Genomic DNA, 18,562 nt, shown 5'->3' with positions numbered 1-18,562 from the left:
AAGTCTTGAATCAGTCAAAATAGCTCTTTATCTTTATAGTCTGTGATGTTAAATTGAAGTTGACCTTACCTCAGGATGGTGAGCGAATTTTCATACTTACCTATCCTCCTTGAGTCTCTTATTTGCCTTATCATCAGTGGGAAGATGTTTTGGGTTTCCTCACATGTCTCTCTGTGTCACAATATTAGCATAGAGAAGAAATAAAAATCTATAGGCAGCCAGTTAATTTGGCATGAAAAACAATCATTCATTTTTTCATCTACTCTTAAGTAGCATTAATTAAATTATCCTATACTATATCATGTGCATTTTTGCAACTGATAAAAATAAATCTAACCCTAACTAACCTTACTGTCATGCACTTGTCCTAATAAACTGACCTACACTGTAGCACTCTGTGAGGTTTTGTCCGCTGCTCACCAACTTTCTCTGTTTTCTTTAAGCCTACTGTTTAGGAATTCTCTTCTCACTCACTCTCTCTAGCCCCCACCCTCTCGTTCTTTACTCTCGTTTACTCTCAGTGGCCACACCTGGACTACCTGTCATTATGTGTTTGATTGGTCTGGTGCCGAACTCACACTTTTAGTTCGATTATCAATTACCTCTCGCACCTGTGGTGGCAGGCTAATTAGTTCCCCTGTGGGCTTTAAATACCAGGGCTCTTCCCCTCGTTTCGGGTGGGGTCGTGTTGTAAACATGCCGTATCATATTCTCAAACATCTAGACTCTTTCGGGAGGTCCTCTGTTCTGCCTATGCTGTATTGATTCTCCGGCGTAGAGATGTATGCTCCAGCCTTCGCCTGCTGTCGCCGTTGCCTGAGAGTGGGACTGGTCTGCGCTCCCTAGACTTCCACGGGAGGCATCCCAGTCATCCACTTCAGACCCCCCGCGCAGCTGTTGTCCTGACGCACATCCAGACCAGCGCCCGGCGTGAGACGAGGTGCAAGCCTTGGCCACCTGTCGCCGTTTGCCTGGAGGGAGACATTGTACTGCGCTCTCTAATCCTCTACGGGAGGTATTCCAGTGTTCCACTCCAGACCAGCGCGCCAGATGCGCTCAAGCCTTCGCCACCTGTCGCCGTTTGCCTGGAGGGAGACACTGTACTGCGCTCTCTAATCCTCTACGGGAGGTATTCCAGTGTTCCACTTCAGACCTTCGAGCTTGGCACGCTCTCCCGACCAGCGCGCAGACGCGCATCTCCTAGACCTTCGAGCTTGGCACGCTCTCCCGACCAGCGCGCAGACGCGCATCTCCTAGACCTTCGAGCTTGGCACGCTCTCCCGACCAGCGCGCAGACGCGCATCTCCTAGACCTTCGAGCTTGGCACGCTCTCCCGACCAGCGCGCAGACGCGCATCTCCTAGACCTTCGAGCTTGGCACGCTCTCCCGACCAGCGCGCAGACGCGCATCTCCTAGACCTTCGAGCTTGGCACGCTCTCCAGACCAGCGCGCAACGCGCATCTTCTAGACCTTCGTGCTTGGCACACTCCTCCTCGCAGACGCACCCCGATGCGTCTCTCGGTTCCGACGCGCACACCAAGGTGTGGCGCGCCACTCTGTTCCTCGGCTCCGACAGCGGCTACCCGGTGGACGACACCCTCGCCACCGCCACTGTTCCAGCACTCTGTTCCTCGGCTCCGACAGCGGCTACCCGGTGGACGACACCCTCGCCACCGCCACTGTTCCAGCACTCTGTTCCTCGGCTCCGACAGCGGCTACCCGGTGGACGACACCCTCGCCACCGCCACTGTTCCAGCACTCTGTTCCTCGGCTCCGACAGTCGGCTACCCGGTGGACGACACCCTCGCCACCGCCACTGTTCCAGCACTCCGTTCCTCGGCTCGGACAGCCAGCCACCCGGTGGCGATGCCCTCGCCCCGTTGCTGTCCCTGTACCATTACGCATACGCCTGGGTGAGTTTTGATTGTGATGTCACTCACCCAGCGTAATGCCTCTTGCCCCCGTTCCCGCTGCTGTTTCCTGTACCATTACGCATACGCCTGGGTGAGTTTTGATTGTGATGTCACTCACCCAGCGTAATGCCTCTTGCCCCCGTTCCCGCTGCTGTTTCCTGTACCATTACGCATACGCCTGGGTGAGTTTTGATTGTGATGTCACTCACCCAGCGTAATGCCTCTTGCCCCCGTCTCGCTGCTGTTCCTGTACCATTACGCATACGCCTGGGTGAGTTTTGATTGTGATGTCACTCACCCAGCGTATTGCCTCCTTTAGTTCTCACTTAGTTAGAAGTTTGGACATTTCATCTCCCACTCTGTTTTTGTTCTCACTTAGATAGTATTTTTGGACATTACATCTCCCCCTGTGTGTTTGTCACACGAAGATATTATTACTTTGTTACCTTGTTTATTTGGACTGTTCTGCATCTGCTCTGTTTGTTCCCTTTTGTATATTAACCCTCTCCTCTGTTCTGCAGAGCGGCCCAGATGTTTTCCCACCAGTCCCCAGTTCCTCTCTGTCCCCAGTTCCTCCCTGTTCCCCAGCCCGCCTCCGCGGGCCTCAGTCCCCTCGGTCCCAAGTTCTCCCCTTCTAGTTCCACCTAGTTCCTTGTCCCTAGTTCTCCTAGTCCCCAGTTCTCCTGTTCCCTAGCTCTCCTTGTCCCGACTTCTCCTAGTCTCTAGTTCCTCTGTTCATTAACCTTCCCTTAGTGTTCCCTTTTCCTGCCCGCCTCTTAAAGGCACCTAGTTTTTCCCCTCTTGTTATATTCCTGTATTTGTGTTCTCCCTTAAAGGGACAGTGCCCTTTTTCCCTGTTCTCAATAAATATCTGTTTCTTGGCAAACCATCATACCTGTCTTGTGTTGTGCGATTGGGGTCGGTTACAAACCACAACACACTCAACACTTTGATGAACATTGTTACTCAGCTGATAGAGTTGTGCCCTTCCTGATGTCCTGTCACATAGAACCTGTAAGTCGCTTTGGATAAAAGCGTCAGCTAAATGACCAATGTAAATGTACACCTTGTATATGTTGATAATCATTGTGTACCTCCTGGCGGTTTGATATTTGCAGTCATGGAAAGTACTTGAAATAGCAAGGATTTAGTGGTTATAAGCAGAGAATAGAAGGAGGAGATAGCATGCAAGTTAAGTTGTTTTCATCATTAATCTTTCATCTTGGGCACTTCTACTTTGTCTGGTTTTATTCAGAAATCATATCTCTAATTCGTGTGCCTTCTTGAAAAGAGATATGATGAAAACAACTGGTTAGTTATTCTGTTAGTATGGGAAATAGGTAGCCTTTCATGACTGCAACATCATCACCTGTGTCTAAGTTAAGTTGTATAAATAAACATAGATACGTTCATTTTGAAACATTGCATTCAATGCATTTTGTGGTTCCCTGTTGTCATCCATTGTCAGGTGAGTCTCGGTGGGAACAAAGAGAAAATCTGCATCTAAAGCGATACTTTAGTGTTCTTGGTTTCTGTAGAGCTCATGGTGCTCTAAGTCGAGCCCCTTCGTGTGGTCAGAGTGCAGGCTTTTGCATAGCTTTGTCTGCCTCCTGCCCTGCGGTTTTCAAGTGCCCTTTCTGAATAGCGTCTGCTATCGTCTTTGTTCCTGTTAAAACACAATTCCACAATACCATAAATGCCCCGCCAGCTCCTTATAAGAGCATGCAACCACAGTAGTATTAATATGTACAATGACAGGTATAACTAGTAAGAGTAGGTAAGTGATATACAGATATAGATATAGTATCTACAGATATGTAAAAAGGATTGTATGCATATGTACAGACAGATGTGGATATATATATACAGTATATACAGTAAGAATAATCATACAGACTTCCGGTTTGAGATGTTCGGGTAAGCGACCATAGAAAAGAGCTCCCGGTCAAAGAATATCGAAAAAAGGATATAAGAGAAAACCAGACCAGAGATGCCCACCTGGGTAGCGGAGCTACGAGCTAGCATACAAGCTAGCGCAATAGCTAACCAAGCTAACACGCAGAACATTCAGAGCAACATCGACAGACTCAGGGAAAAATTAAAGAAGGGTCAGGACGAGCTCAGAGAAGAAATAAATAAGAGACTCGAGACAATTGATGGAAAACTACAGGAACAAGAGAAAGACATAAGGATGCTAGAAGAAAGGACAGCTGAAACGGAGGAATGGAATACAGAAATACAAGAAATTCTAACGGCGACGCTCGAACAACAAACCGAATTCGAGGAAAATTGGAAGTGTCAGACCTCGCCAAGATATAGATTCAAAGGGCACACAGGACCCTAGCGCCGAAGCCACAGATAAACAGACCACCGAGAGCAGTTATAGTTAATTTCTTGAAATTCGAAGTCAAAGAAAATATTCTCAGAGCAGCCTGGCAGACGAAGATGGAGGTGGAGGGGCAGAGAATAACCTTTGACCATGACTATTCAACAGAGGTGGCTGTAAAGCGTCTGAGCTATGTTCAGATAAAAAAGACTGCATAAAGGCTGTCCTAACTGGGGTGGGTAGTTCATTCCACCATTGTGGGGCTAGGACTGAGTATAGGCGGCTTCTCTTTGATGACCCTCCGGGAGCTTGGATAGGAGTAGGTCTGAGGCGGCCAGAAGATGTAGAGCGTAGAGGTCTTGAGGGTGTGTAGTTAGAGACCATTGACCGGAGGTAGGCGGGAGCGGTTCCCTTTGCCGCATGGTATGCTAGGTCGAGGGCCTTGAAGCGGTATACGTGCAGCAATGGGGAGCCAGTGCAGGTCCCTAAGAAGTGGGGTTACATGCTGCCTGGGCATAACACGGATCACCTGAGGCCAAGGGCTTGCTCTACGAGGGCATGATGAGACTGAGTCAGAGTTAATCAAATCGTGGAAACTTTTTAGAGCTACTGTCGTATATTTCTAAATGAAAACATGAAACATAGCAACTGAAAAATACAAAGTAATGATTAGATAGAGAAGTTGATTTGATAGAAAGGGTCATTTGAAAACCCCATGTGAGTTATTTCTGTGGCCCTAGGCTAAAGAGGTTGAGAGACAGTCACCCCTCACCCAGCCAACTGGAGACGGATCTGCCGTCAGGGCTAATCACAGAGGATGGTTCGCTGATAAAGCAAAGGACTGTTTATGACATTTAGGGCACATCCACTGGTTCAGAATAGCACCTTATCGGATGAGGTTAGCAGCTGTGTGTAGGAAAGGCCATCTCAAACAGACGAGGAAGGATATAATTATCTTTGAAGAACAGGAACCGAACTGAAAATAACAGTTGAGATCAAAAGGTCATATTTACACTAAGCTAAAGTAATTTCAGGTTACAACGGCAGCTGCATGCTGACTAAAGGTACAGAGGTCAGAAAGGTGACACCAAACGGTTGGAATCTCCATTACACATCCAAGTAGCCTGCCACCAGTTAAGACAGTGCAAATCAATAATGTACTAAAAAGTTATCTGTCATACCAAATTACCTTGGATCAAGGTTTAGCAAGCATGAAAAATAGACAACAAGTGAACCAAATAATAAGACAGAGGTAGTAAATTAAGGTTAAAGTTAAAGTAAGGTTAAAGAAAAGGTTACTACTAAGAGAACAGACAAACCATCAGTAGGATGTAACATTAAATAGACCATTACATGAGGTACAATGTGGACATAACTTAAAACTATTAGGATAACGGAAGTCACAATAGAAGATAAAAACTATACAGTATTGGTCAAATGGTTAAATCAAGAAATAAAGTGTTCTATTGAAGGACGGATATGGTTTGTTGTCTGGGCACTGAGAGCCAGTCTGTCTCTCCGGGTTGGGCTGTGTAACATGTTGTCGCAAGACCTAGGATGACGTGGCACTCACAATTTGGAATTCCTGCTAGAAGGAATTTGGCCACTGGGAACAGGCCGATCTGTGGGAGTGACGTCACTAGACAGGCAGGGGAGAGGTCTTCTTCTCTCTCATTAAAAGGGCAGGGGAAGCAGACAGAAGGAGACTGGAGCGCGGGAGACTGGAGACCCGGAGACAGGAGGAGCGAGGAGACGGAGAAGAATCCTGGAGGGCGAGCCACACAGAACTCGAGAGCCAAGCCGGAGACTCAGAGCCATTGACACCAGATGACAGAGCCGAGGCTCATAGCAGACTCCGCCGAGACGAAATCAAGCGCTCCCTGCCTGACCGCCGAGGAACGACCAGCAAACCACTAAGAGAAGACTCGTGTTGGCATGGGAACCCGAGAGACAACAACACCAGCACCGGAGAAGAAAGCTCTGATCGGCCCTAGCTGATCGGATCATGGACCAAACTGCCTCATAAAAGAGACAATTAGAAATACCAAAGAGACGATTAGATTGAAGTAAAGAGCTTTTACTGTGTTTTGAAATAAGCTGTGGTATATATAGGAATGGAAATAAACACCGCAGTTCGTTTGATTGAACCACCTTGTCAGCTTCTTTCCTTTAATTGAACCGAACATCTGAAATACCAAACAATGCAGGAGAAGGGTAATAAAAGACTATACGATCACAGAACTTAGATATAGGTATAAATGAAGCTAGAGATACTTCAATTGGTCCGTGACCCGTGCTGTATTCGGCCACAGCCGGTTGAAGACGACGAAAAGCTACTTCTGGAAAATGGACCTCGTCGACGCCTCTGCGACTGAATGATCGTCACCACTCCAGCCGAGGACAGCGAGCGGGAAGGTAAGTAATGATGGTGCGTTTAAGATTGGCGGTGGTCGAGCAGTCTCAAATGGGGGGTTGCTTTACGTAGAAATGAGATGTAAGTGGACCAGGATAATGTTGGTGTTGGAGGAGTACCGGGGTCCAGGGTTCACGACCTGGCTCTGGTCTCAGCCACACACCGGCGCTGCGCTTAGCGAGGTTAGGGGATAGAGGATGTTCGGTTAGGATGCCTATGATTGGTACATTGCCAGGTGAGGTTTATAATAGCTTAGGTGGATAGGTTAGGGATAGGTAATTATCTAGAAGGCAGAGGCGTGGAGCGGTAGAACGGGGAATAGTCACAGATATGCAGGAAGAGGGACTGTGAAGTGGCTATGGTTCATTAATGGGTAATGCGGAGTAGTCGGATCTTAAAGAGGAGATTATAGGGTAAGGTAAAGAATGAAACGAGAGAACCGTGAGAGTAGTACAGGAAATAGTTCCACGGTGAGAACTGGGTACAGAGAATATGAGATGAGAGTAGTACAGGAAATAGTTCCACGGTGAGAACTGGGTACAGAGAATATGAGATGAGAGTAGTACAGGGAATAGTTCCACGGTTCAGTTGGCGCACAGCCGAGGGATAGGGTTCGGGCCAGGTTGCTTAACGAGATAGAGACCCACTTATAATCGGTACGACTGAGTAATGGACTTTGGAAGACGTTCCATGAGCGAATTACCGAGACAAATCCGACGTCATTTAGGCTCAGATTGGCTATGGTCCAAATCTGAAGAACATCAAACTCGTGGAGGAATGAGGGAAGTAGAAAATATGGGAATTGTGGTGACAAATGGACCACATAAAACTCCGATTCAAGCCGACAAGGGGCTCTACAAGTAGGAAATAATGGAAAGTAGGGTCGAACACACGATTTGGCCATATAAAACTCTGATTCAAGCCGACAAGGGGCGCTACTAAAACTCTCCACGAGCTACTATACATGAATGGAGTGGGTTTCTCGGGGTATAGCAAGTCGAACTCGGTAGATATATGAAGCACTTTGAGAGGGGGTACTGCGCATGTGATTAGAACATCAGGAGAGTATTGTGTGAAATGGGCGAGGTAGGAAATGCGTTTAGGATGAATGTGGCCAAATGAATAGTATGCTTATGAATGGGACATTGTTTTGCTAAGTATATGTGTTTGAATGGATGAATGTTAGGAGCTATGAGAGAGTGCCAGTGTATTTTTTGTATTATTGTATAACACTGGTGGCCAAAGCGGCAGCGGAGAAACCGCAACACTGTCCGTGGGAAGAGGCATTTATTTAGCTGCTGGCATTAGCCGAGAACGACGGGACTAACGTGTGGACGCTGTGTTGCGTTGTCGAGTGAATTGAATGAATGGCAAGTGTGATGGAACTAAAATTATGTGTAAAGTTCGTTGGAATTTTTCAAAACGGTGGTGTTGGGGTCTGAATTTAATGTAGAAGCGATCAAAATAAACGGAGTTTTTGGAGCTGATGACGTCACTGGGAGCGTCTAAGCTTGGGGAGCGTTGGATTTAATATACTGTGTATTTCGGCCAGGCGGGGCCAAACGGGCGAGCGTACTAGAATAAAGATGATGGTATATGTTCTGTGAACGGGGGCTAAATAGGATTAGAGTTATGTTGCGGGGTATAACAGGAGTTGTGTAAACGTTGCGATGTGTTGTGCCGCTCGGATCAACAGGATAATGGGCCGTTTAGGAGAAGTGATGTTGGATGCTAAGCTAAGCTAATGGAGCTAGCAGTACTGAGCTAACGAGGCTAAAATGCTAAGCTACCTGTGCTAACAAATGCAGCATGATTGAACTCTCGGGGAATATCGCGTGATGCTACTCTTGGTGGCTGAGACGTGACCTTAGAGAGGCGTGGACAGGGACTTCCGGTGTAGGGGGTTCTGGGAATTGTGGTTTTATTATTAGGATGGGACGTCAGGTTGGCGTCGAGGTATGGTGCTGCGTGATGATGCACTTGCGGGGGAGGGCGTGGGCGCCTCCTGCAGGACGTTGTGAATACTGTAGTGCAATGGTGGTGATGGACAAACGTTCCAGCGGAGGGCGGTGTTGCCTCTTTGATAGTTACACCTCTCCTTCACAGGTGAATGGGGTGCAGTAGGCGATAGCGAACATTTGGTGGTTATTATAGGTTTTAAGTAGCGACCATCTTTGGGAATTTGTAAATTCTTTTTATCAGTTTTTTCCAGTTGTTGATGACGAATGTGTATGCTTGTTTTGTTATCGATCTATATTTGTTGTGGGCCCAGTATGATGGCGCTTGTGGGATAGAAATGAGATGGATGTGTGAGTTTGTTTGTGACTTTGGTTGGGGTAGTTTGTTCGAATGGTAGGCTGCTGATGTGAGAGACGGGTTGGGGCATGTGAACGGTATGTGTCAGTCTGCGCATGCGCGCCACGGTCGGTCGGCGCAAGGGGGATGGACTATGGGCTTTTGTTGAAGGCAGTGGACGGTGAAGGGCTATAGGGGGCGATGTTGGACGAGTCTAGTTGGAGTGTGAAGTGTGTGCTGTGCGGGGCTTGCATGAACCCCCCCCCCCCTTTTTCCTCCGTGTCTCTTCCTCCCTCTTTCACACTCTCCCCTTCCTCCCTCTCTCCCTCCCTCCCTCTCTCCCTCCCTCCCTCCCTGCCTCTCTCCCTCCCTGTCTCCCTCCCTCCCTCCCTCCCTCCCTCCCTCCGCTCCATCCCTCTCTCCCAGCTTGACGTTGTGAAATGACAGGTGCGCAGAGGAAGTTTTGTGAGTATAGTGTTAGATGTTAGGAGCTCCATGCGGACTCTTTTAGTCTGATTAGGGTTAAGGTTTGATTTAAGTTAGAGTTGGCAGCAGATGATGATGATAGTGTTTGAAGTCCTGTGGGTTAACTGGCCCAGGCAATACGGGGTGATCTGCTGTTTAAGTATGGACGGTTTTGGTTATAGTTAATGTTGCATTGTGAGCCCCCCCCCCCCCCCCCCTTCCTCCCCTTAGTCCCTGTATCCCTGTATCGCTCCCTCCTTTTTCTCTTCCCTCCGCCCCCCCCTCTGTCTCTCCTTGTATTTCTCCCTGTGATTCTCCGTCCCTAGCTTTGCGGCATGTTGTGGGTTAGTGGTTGTATGTTTATTTGGACTGCGTTGTTATTGTGTATGTGAAGTAGGTACCGGATGGGCGTTGGCCTGTCTGGGTGCAGGTGATGGTGGAATGAGTTGTGGTATTCCTTGGGAAGGAGCTTGGGGTGTTTTCGTTCGGATTCGCGACTGGAGGAAAACGCTTTGGGCTGAGGACGGACGGTTCTTTGTGAATTCAAGGATCTGAAGGATATTGCGGTGGTATGGTGCGGGTGTCCATGAGTTTAATAACATGGCCAGCTGGGCTATGTGACGGTCGGGGTTTTAGTGGTCTAAATTACTAAAAGTTTATTGTTTTCCCTGATTGGTAGTTGGAAGCAGTGACAACACTAATGGATTTTTAGTGTTGTGAGGGGGTAGTGGTTGTGTGTAAGAATGGAAGTGTGTGTGTGAAGCGGAATGCAATTGATGTTGTATGAAAGTGTGGGAAGCGAAAGCGAATATTACATTTAGTTAGTACGTTAAACGGTCGTTTAAGGTATGAAATAGGATCAGGATGAACAGATTCATCAAAGCAAAAAGAAATTGGAACAGATGGCTAACCAGGTTTACAAAGGTTATTAGACAATTGATAGGCGTGGGACTAATGATTATTTTTCCCAGAGAATCAGGTGAAAAGAAAACACAAGAGATTGGAACCTCCAGTGTTCCTGTTGAAGGAACGGACAAACACAAGATAAGCTGTATCGTTATTTTCAAACAAATCGCACCATATCTCTCTAAAAATATTAGAATAGTGTTGCCCGACATTTCCAATGCATAACGAATAGTGGAAATAACAGGGAAATGCCACTGTGTTAAGTGGATGTTTTTGCTTTCTTTCTGCACAGGTGCTCGGCCGAACAGTTGGAGCTCTTGACGATTTCAATAACCAACTGGGGGAACGGCTGTAATAAGCCTTGGTATAAGTATGAATGATAAGCCAGTTATCAATCCTTGTCTGCACAGTAAAAAGTTGACAGTGTGAGTGTTTTAACTCAAGTAAGTAGAAATAGGTTTAGAGACGGAGAAACTTGTTTTTTCAAACGGTTATTGCAAGAGTGTTTGGAAGCGGGAGTGAATGACTGTAACATAGGAAGTTCACCCTAGTGGAACATTGATAGGAACAACGGAAGCGTTAGATGCAATAACAATAGGATAACAACAACGAGAGTAAACAATCAGTCTGTTTCAATAACCCGTAGTATTAAAAAAAAAAAAAAAAAAAACAACAACGATATGGAAAAGGCCCTTAGTAATCAGGCCATTGGTGGGAGAAGGCCGAGAGCCTCTGCAGACATTTCCCAGATAGACTTTACCAGTGATGAAAATCTGATTGATTGGAATAGGATGGACTTCTCTCATGTGACCAGTGCGATAGAAGAACTTAAAATGTTGACTTTGGTTCCAATACAGGGGAGAGAACCAGTGGCAACGGTATTACTCCAACCAGAACCGATCCATGCTGGAGTGTTCATTGCAGGCGACTGCAGTTTAACCAAGGGACAGAAAAAGAGACTGAGAAGAGCGGCGTTGTTACAGCAGTCCCACGAAGTCCACTCTGGCCGAATGGCTGGACCTGAGACCGACAGCAGGTATGGAACTATACACGAACAGTTTCTACAGCCCACCCGTTTCCCAGGTCCAGTCGTCCCTCGAGACCAAAGCCGGGATGAGAGGCGGGGGCCGGTGACGAGGGGCCAGCTGGCGAGGGCCAGGATGGAGGAAGAGGAGAGGATGACGTGCCTCTCTCCAGAAAGACAGAGAGCGTTTGTAGAAGCGTTCGAACGACATGAGGCGGTTCATCGAGACTTGAGGAAGACAGAGCGGGCGTTTGGTCAAGCCGCACACGAGATGCGGGGACTGGAGCAAGAACTGGCTGAAAAGAATGTACTGTTGAGTGGTACAGTTCGTGATGTCATGCGTCGGGCGTCTGACCTAGGCCGCCGTGATCAAAGAGTGCCCTGTGCTCCGTTGCCCGGACAGGGAACTGGGCCGCGACAGGGTGAACAGAACCGCAGGAGGGGTGAGTTTCCAGGCCCCTCCCAACAAGAAAAAGGCCAGAGGAGAGGCAGCAGAAAAGGACAGGTATGCCCCTCTCTCCTCCAGGCAACAGGACATGCGACCAGAGGATAGGAGAGGGGTGGACCTGGCAAGGACTGTGGGATGCCAGCCGAGAGACTGCTGGAGTCATGGTAAGCTGGGACCGCCTGGGTGGCCGGCGTCGACTGTGTGCTGGCATTGTGGGGAGATCGGCCATCTCGCTCGGTCATGTGACAAAGGGTGGCGGGCTCGGCAAGAGTCCAATAGAAAGCAAGAGTCCATCAGAAATCAGAGTTGCTGGAAATGTGGAGAGTTGGGACATTTTCAGAGGGGGTGTAAATAGGTTTTGTCTGCATAGGTCATAGGTTGAATAAGAGCGAAGCGGAAATGCACAAACAAAGCCTTTTGAGTGCTCGAGTAAATAGAGTTATTAGTAAATTAAAATGGAAAATGCGACTGATTAGAATAAAGAAAGAGACGAAGGTACATAGATAAGGTTAGAAGGTTTGATTAGGTGTGCAAGTTACTAAAACGGTTTGGAAGACTAACCAGGGTAAGTTGGGGCTGTAGATGAGATGAAGTAACTGAAAATTGCATGGGCTAATCGTACTAACAAAATTGAGGGTTTTAGACAGGAACAATGGAACATTTAATATTAGACAGAGTTAAAAACAAAGGACTATTTATAGTAGTGATTACATACTTGATCCAAGGGTGGTCAAGGAGACTTAAAAAAGAAAAAAAAATATTATTTCATTACTTATTTTATTTCTTTTTGGATTTTTAATTTAGCTGTTTTAGTTTTTGCGGGGGTATTTATGCCTCTAGATGATAGTTAAATTCTGTTGGATGGGTGTGTAGCATGTAGGCACTCACAATTTTTTTGTTTATTTGCAATTTTGTTTGTTTTTGTTTGATACTCTATTTTTTTATAGGAACTGGCTGGCTGGGAGGGATCTCTCGCCGGTCAGGGATAGCAGGTGGTGGTGACACAGCGAGACTGGTAGGAAGTCTGTTAAAATGGGCTGGAAACTGTGGATGGACGGGAGCTGGTTCATGGTTTGTTTTCCGCTCATTAAGAGTCCAGATGTAGAATCTGGGGGGTTGTGTCACATTTTGGGATATGGTAAGTGTTGGGGAAGCGTGTTTCTCTGTCTATAAGTGAGCTCTGTAGGTTTTTGGTCGCAATTGGCCGAAATAGTGTTCATGTAGGGTGCAGACATGTGAATTTGATGATTGACTTATGGGAGACTCTGCACCGGCTTGTTGAAGGCTGGCGGAGTGTGTGGGATGTGTGTTTAAAGGGACTGTGGTTTGTTGCCATGCACATAGGTTCTGTTGGTGATTGGCCTCGTCTAGAGCTGACTGTCCGGACCGAGGGAGCTGTCTGGAAACGAGGTATTGATAGTGAAATAATGGTTATTCCACTTTCAAGGGTGGAGGTAGTATTGTGTTGATCTTGAGATATTTGATCTAGTACAACAGTACAGCACAAAAAGAAATGAGACAAAGGTGATTTGATTGAATGCTAACTTAAGAAGCTGTGAAATACATAGATAATTAATTTGGAGAAAAATGTATTGTCAAAATGCAGAACAGTAGAGATGTATCTGCGAAAATAAAAGTTTCCAATCGATTGTGTGTTTGTAAATAACAACCCAAAATGCAAAAAGGACAGAGGGAAAATCGTTTCCTTCTGTGGAAAATCGGAGCAGTACCAAAAACTGCATACAACAAAGAAGAGGCGGTGGTTAGCACAAGATACAACAAGAAGAAAACAGTCAAAACGAGTTAGCAGTAAAGACCTTAGGAGGTTGAAATAGAGATAACTAACAGGGATGAAAATGAAGAATAATTGAGGCCTCAGTGGTTTTTTCAAGGAAGAAGGAATGATTTATGTTGCTTGTTTGAATTTCCCACAAATGTTTAGAGTGTTAATTTTTTAGTGGTGTGATGTATTAATCTTTTCTTGCAGAGTCCATTACACAAAATAGACATATTTGGTAATTACATGGATAAAATAGTCTAAACAAAAAAGCTATTATTGAAAGAGTGTTTCCTTATAAAAACAGGAACAGCTTTCTTAGTCTAAAGTCGTATTTATAACTGATAATGTGTATAACTGTGCAAGGAGGAAAAGGTAGGTGAAATGATGAATTTTGTAACTGTACAGAGGAAAATGGGTTTGGTAGTTCGATTGGGTAAAATTTTGGATTTTTGGATTTTTTTGAAATTTTAGAAAATATTAGCAAAAATGATAATTATGATTTTAATGTTTAATTTAGAACATATTGGTGCTGTATAGTGGGTTATTAAACCCCCTAAGGGTGGATTGTCGTATATTTCTAAACGAAAACATGAAACATAGCAACTGAAAAATACAAAGTAATGCTTAGATAGAGAAGTTGATTTGATAGAAAGGGTCATTTGAAAACCCCATGTGAGTTATTTCTGTGGCCCTAGGCTAAAGAGGTTGAGAGACAGTCACCCCTCACCCAGCCAACTGGAGACGGATCTGCCGTCAGGGCTAATCACAGAGGATGGTTCGCTGATAAAGCAAAGGACTGTTTATGACATTTAGGGCACATTCCACTGGTTCAGAATAGCACCTTATCGGATGAGGTTAGCAGCTGTGTGTAGGAAAGGCCATCTCAAACAGACGAGGAAGGATATAATTATCTTTGAAGAACAGGAACCGAACTGAAAATAACAGTTGAGATCAAAAGGTCATATTTACACTAAGCTAAAGTAATTTCAGGTTACAACGGCAGCTGCATGCTGACTAAAGGTACAGAGGTCAGAAAGGTGACACCAAACGGTTGGAATCTCCATTACACATCCAAGTAGCCTGCCACCAGTTAAGACAGTGCAAATCAATAATGTACTAAAAAGTTATCTGTCATACCAAATTACCTTGGATCAAGGTTTAGCAAGCATGAAAAATAGACAACAAGTGAACCAAATAATAAGACAGAGGTAGTAAATTAAGGTTAAAGTTAAAGTAAGGTTAAAGAAAAGGTTACTACTAAGAGAACAGACAAACCATCAGTAGGATGTAACATTAAATAGACCATTACATGAGGTACAATGTGGACATAACTTAAAACTATTAGGATAACGGAAGTCACAATAGAAGATAAAAACTATACAGTATTGGTCAAATGGTTAAATCAAGAAATAAAGTGTTCTATTGAAGGACGGATATGGTTTGTTGTCTGGGCACTGAGAGCCAGTCTGTCTCTCCGGGTTGGGCTGTGTAACATGTTGTCGCAAGACCTAGGATGACGTGGCACTCACAATTTGGAATTCCTGCTAGAAGGAATTTGGCCACTGGGAACAGGCCGATCTGTGGGAGTGACGTCACTAGACAGGCAGGGGAGAGGTCTTCTTCTCTCTCATTAAAAGGGCAGGGGAAGCAGACAGAAGGAGACTGGAGCGCGGGAGACTGGAGACCCGGAGACAGGAGGAGCGAGGAGACGGAGAAGAATCCTGGAGGGCGAGCCACACAGAACTCGAGAGCCGAGCCGGAGACTCAGAGCCATTGACACCAGATGACAGAGCCGAGGCTCATAGCAGACTCCGCCGAGACGAAATCAAGCGCTCCCTGCCTGACCGCCGAGGAACGACCAGCAAACCACTAAGAGAAGACTCGTGTTGGCATGGGAACCCGAGAGACAACAACACCAGCACCGGAGAAGAAAGCTCTGATCGGCCCTAGCTGATCGGATCATGGACCAAACTGCCTCATCAAAGAGACAATTAGAAATACCAAAGAGACGATTAGATTGAAGTAAAGAGCTTTTACTGTGTTTTGAAATAAGCTGTGGTATATATAGGAATGGAAATAAACACCGCAGTTCGTTTGATTGAACCACCTCGTCAGCTTCTTTCCTTTAATTGAACCGAACATCTGAAATACCAAACAATGCAGGAGAAGGGTAATAAAAGACTATACGATCACAGAACTTAGATATAGGTATAAATGAAGCTAGAGATACTTCACTACTATGTACATTGTTTTCAAAGCAGCTTCACATTGAAAGTGATCTCACAGACAAACTTAAAGCAAAAAAGATCATTGATGCGCGAAACGTCGAATTTCTTTTGTTGCATTAAGGTAAGATAAGATAAGATAAGATATTCCTTTATTGATCCCCTTGGGGAAATTCAGGCATCATAGCAGCATGGGGGGGGGGGGTACAGGTAGTAAAAACAACACAGTGTACAGGTAGTAAAAACAACACAGGCAGTGTAAACAATATGGTCAATATGGTCAATATAATTTACTATCTTACTAGCTGACAAAATATTCACATTATTCACAGTGCCACATAAGGTGCAGTATGCCTAAGGTAGTGTTATAATTTACTATCTACTGAGTATACATTATTCACAGTATCACGGTATCCACTGAATATACATTATTCACAGTATCACAGTATCACAGTATCCACCTAAGGTGCAGTAAGCCTAAGGTAGTGTAGGTTGTCCTCCTTGGGTTCCTATAAGTCCCAGGTCAATGTCTGGTAGCAGTCGCTGTCAATGGCAGACAATGGTTAATCATATTGGATGTCTTCATTTGAACAATTAATTTGCACTATATGAAATGAGTGGGGCTCGCTGTAGTAGCCTAGTGGGTGTTTGTATTGTATGAAATCAGAACCTGGACAGCACCGTTTGCGTGCACCGTTTGCGTGCAAGCAAAAAAGAAAAAGGAAAAATTTCTAACAACCACCCATAGGCGTGATCTAATTCCTATAACACACTCCATTGCGTGATGTAATGCTAAAATATATATATATGGTATATACAGCATTATTGTACATGCTATCATACAGAGTTATATGTGTTGTTATTATTATGCAGGTATATAAGTAGGTATATAGAAGAATTGTATGCAGGTATATTCAGACAGATATATATAGTATATACACCATCATATTGTACATGCTATCATACAGAGTTATATAGGTAGAGTATATAGTATGTGGTAAGTAGTTGATTGATTATGTGATTATTATCATTACAGTGTAGGGCAGTTGTAGACAGTGAAAGTAGGTAGGTATGTAATTAGAGTCGTAGCAACATAGTTCTGAGTCGTACAGTATGGGTAACAGCTTATGGTATAGGCAATGGAGTCAGAGTTCAGAGTTGATATGGTATGGGGGGGGGGCTATCATTGTGGCACAGAGTTCATGGAGATGACAGCAGAGGGAAAGATGCTGTTCCTGAGTCTGCTTGACTTGGAGTGGAGGTTCCTGCAGCGTCTCCCAGGGGGGATGAGGGCAAACAGTCCATGATTGGGATGAGAGGTGTCCTTGACAATGCTGTGTGCCTTCCTCTGACAGTTTCTGATGGATAGACTCAGTTACAGGGAGTGATGTATGCAAAAACATTATTACGAGAAGTAATATCAAATATATTTGCCAGGCCATTCTTAAAGAAGATCTGACGCTGATGAATGGAGATCCTGAGGTATCTTGTAGTGTGGTGTGGTGATTAGCAGACAGGTGTGGAGCCTCCATCCATCAGCATGATTAGTAGCACCTGTGCCGATTGCGCGCCTGTAGAGAGAGTTGTGAAGGTGAAACCGTAACAATAACTGCATGATTGAAAGTGCAAAGCGTCTTGCTCCACCTATTGGACTATGCACGTGCACCTTACATCTACCTAGCCACGCCCACTTCTGTAGTATATAACCAGGTGTAGTGGCCATGCTCACCCTTCCGAGCCCAAATTTCATGTGAAAAACGGGCTGGGGTCCTCAGGGCCGAAAAAGCAAGATGCTTTGCCAGTAATCATAGAACTAGGGTTATAGAACAACCTTCATTATATTTCATACTGGCTTCGTGTCTTTCTACGCCTATTGGACTAATGGGCGAAGAGCAAGCACGTGGCCCCGATAAATGTACCCCCTGAGGTCCCTTCAAAACAGGGAGGGTCCTAGCCCCACACTCATCGTAACGAGGAGCATAAGGATAGAACACTGTAACAGTGCACAGCTCCATAAAATGCACAAAATGTGAGTAAACCATAAGTAAAACCACAGTCTACATCAAAGTCAAAGTCAGCTTTATTGTCGCTTCTCATAATGTGCAAGACATACAGAGAAGTGAAATTTTGTTTCCCCCTTCCCACGGTGTATATAAAAAGAAAAAGGGGCTTCCGGTTACGATGTGAAAGGGAACAGACGCGTGAGGAGGTGGCTCCCGATATTCAACAAACCAGACTCTAACTCAGCATGAAGAAATGCCAAATAGACGCAGAGAAAGGTACGCTCAGAGGTCGACAGTTCAATACTCCGAAGAGGCTAACGACGCCGCTAAGATGGCGACCGACGTTCCACCCAACCTCCCTAAGGACTTGCAGAATCTCAGCACATTTCTAGCTACAGACATGAAAGGAATTGTCCTGGATTTAATAGAAAATGCCCTTTCTCCAGTGAGGGAGTCATTAGCCTCCGTTGAATTAACCACTTTCGACCACAACAAACGGATTACTGCGTTAGAGGGAACCCTCTCCGACTACAGTGACACGATTGTGGCCTTGGAAAAGACATGTGCTCAGCTACAGTAAGCTCCCAAAGTGAAGATCTTGCTAGCCGGGCAGAAGACGCTGAAAACCGGTCTCGCAGATGCAACCTCCGAATTATCAATATTCCTGAAAACACAGAGGGAGAGGACACTGTCGGATTTATGTCAGAATTTTTTGCAGAGGTTCTGGGCAAAGACATATATCCAACCCCCCCCCCCCCCCCCCC

This window comes from Notolepis coatsorum (genome assembly GCF_963971535.1).
Source record: "Notolepis coatsorum genome assembly, chromosome: 18".
Classification (NCBI taxonomy): Eukaryota; Metazoa; Chordata; class Actinopteri; order Aulopiformes; family Paralepididae; genus Notolepis; species Notolepis coatsorum.
The sequence above is the reverse complement of the archived record's forward strand: the minus strand, read 5'-3'. Positions refer to the sequence as shown.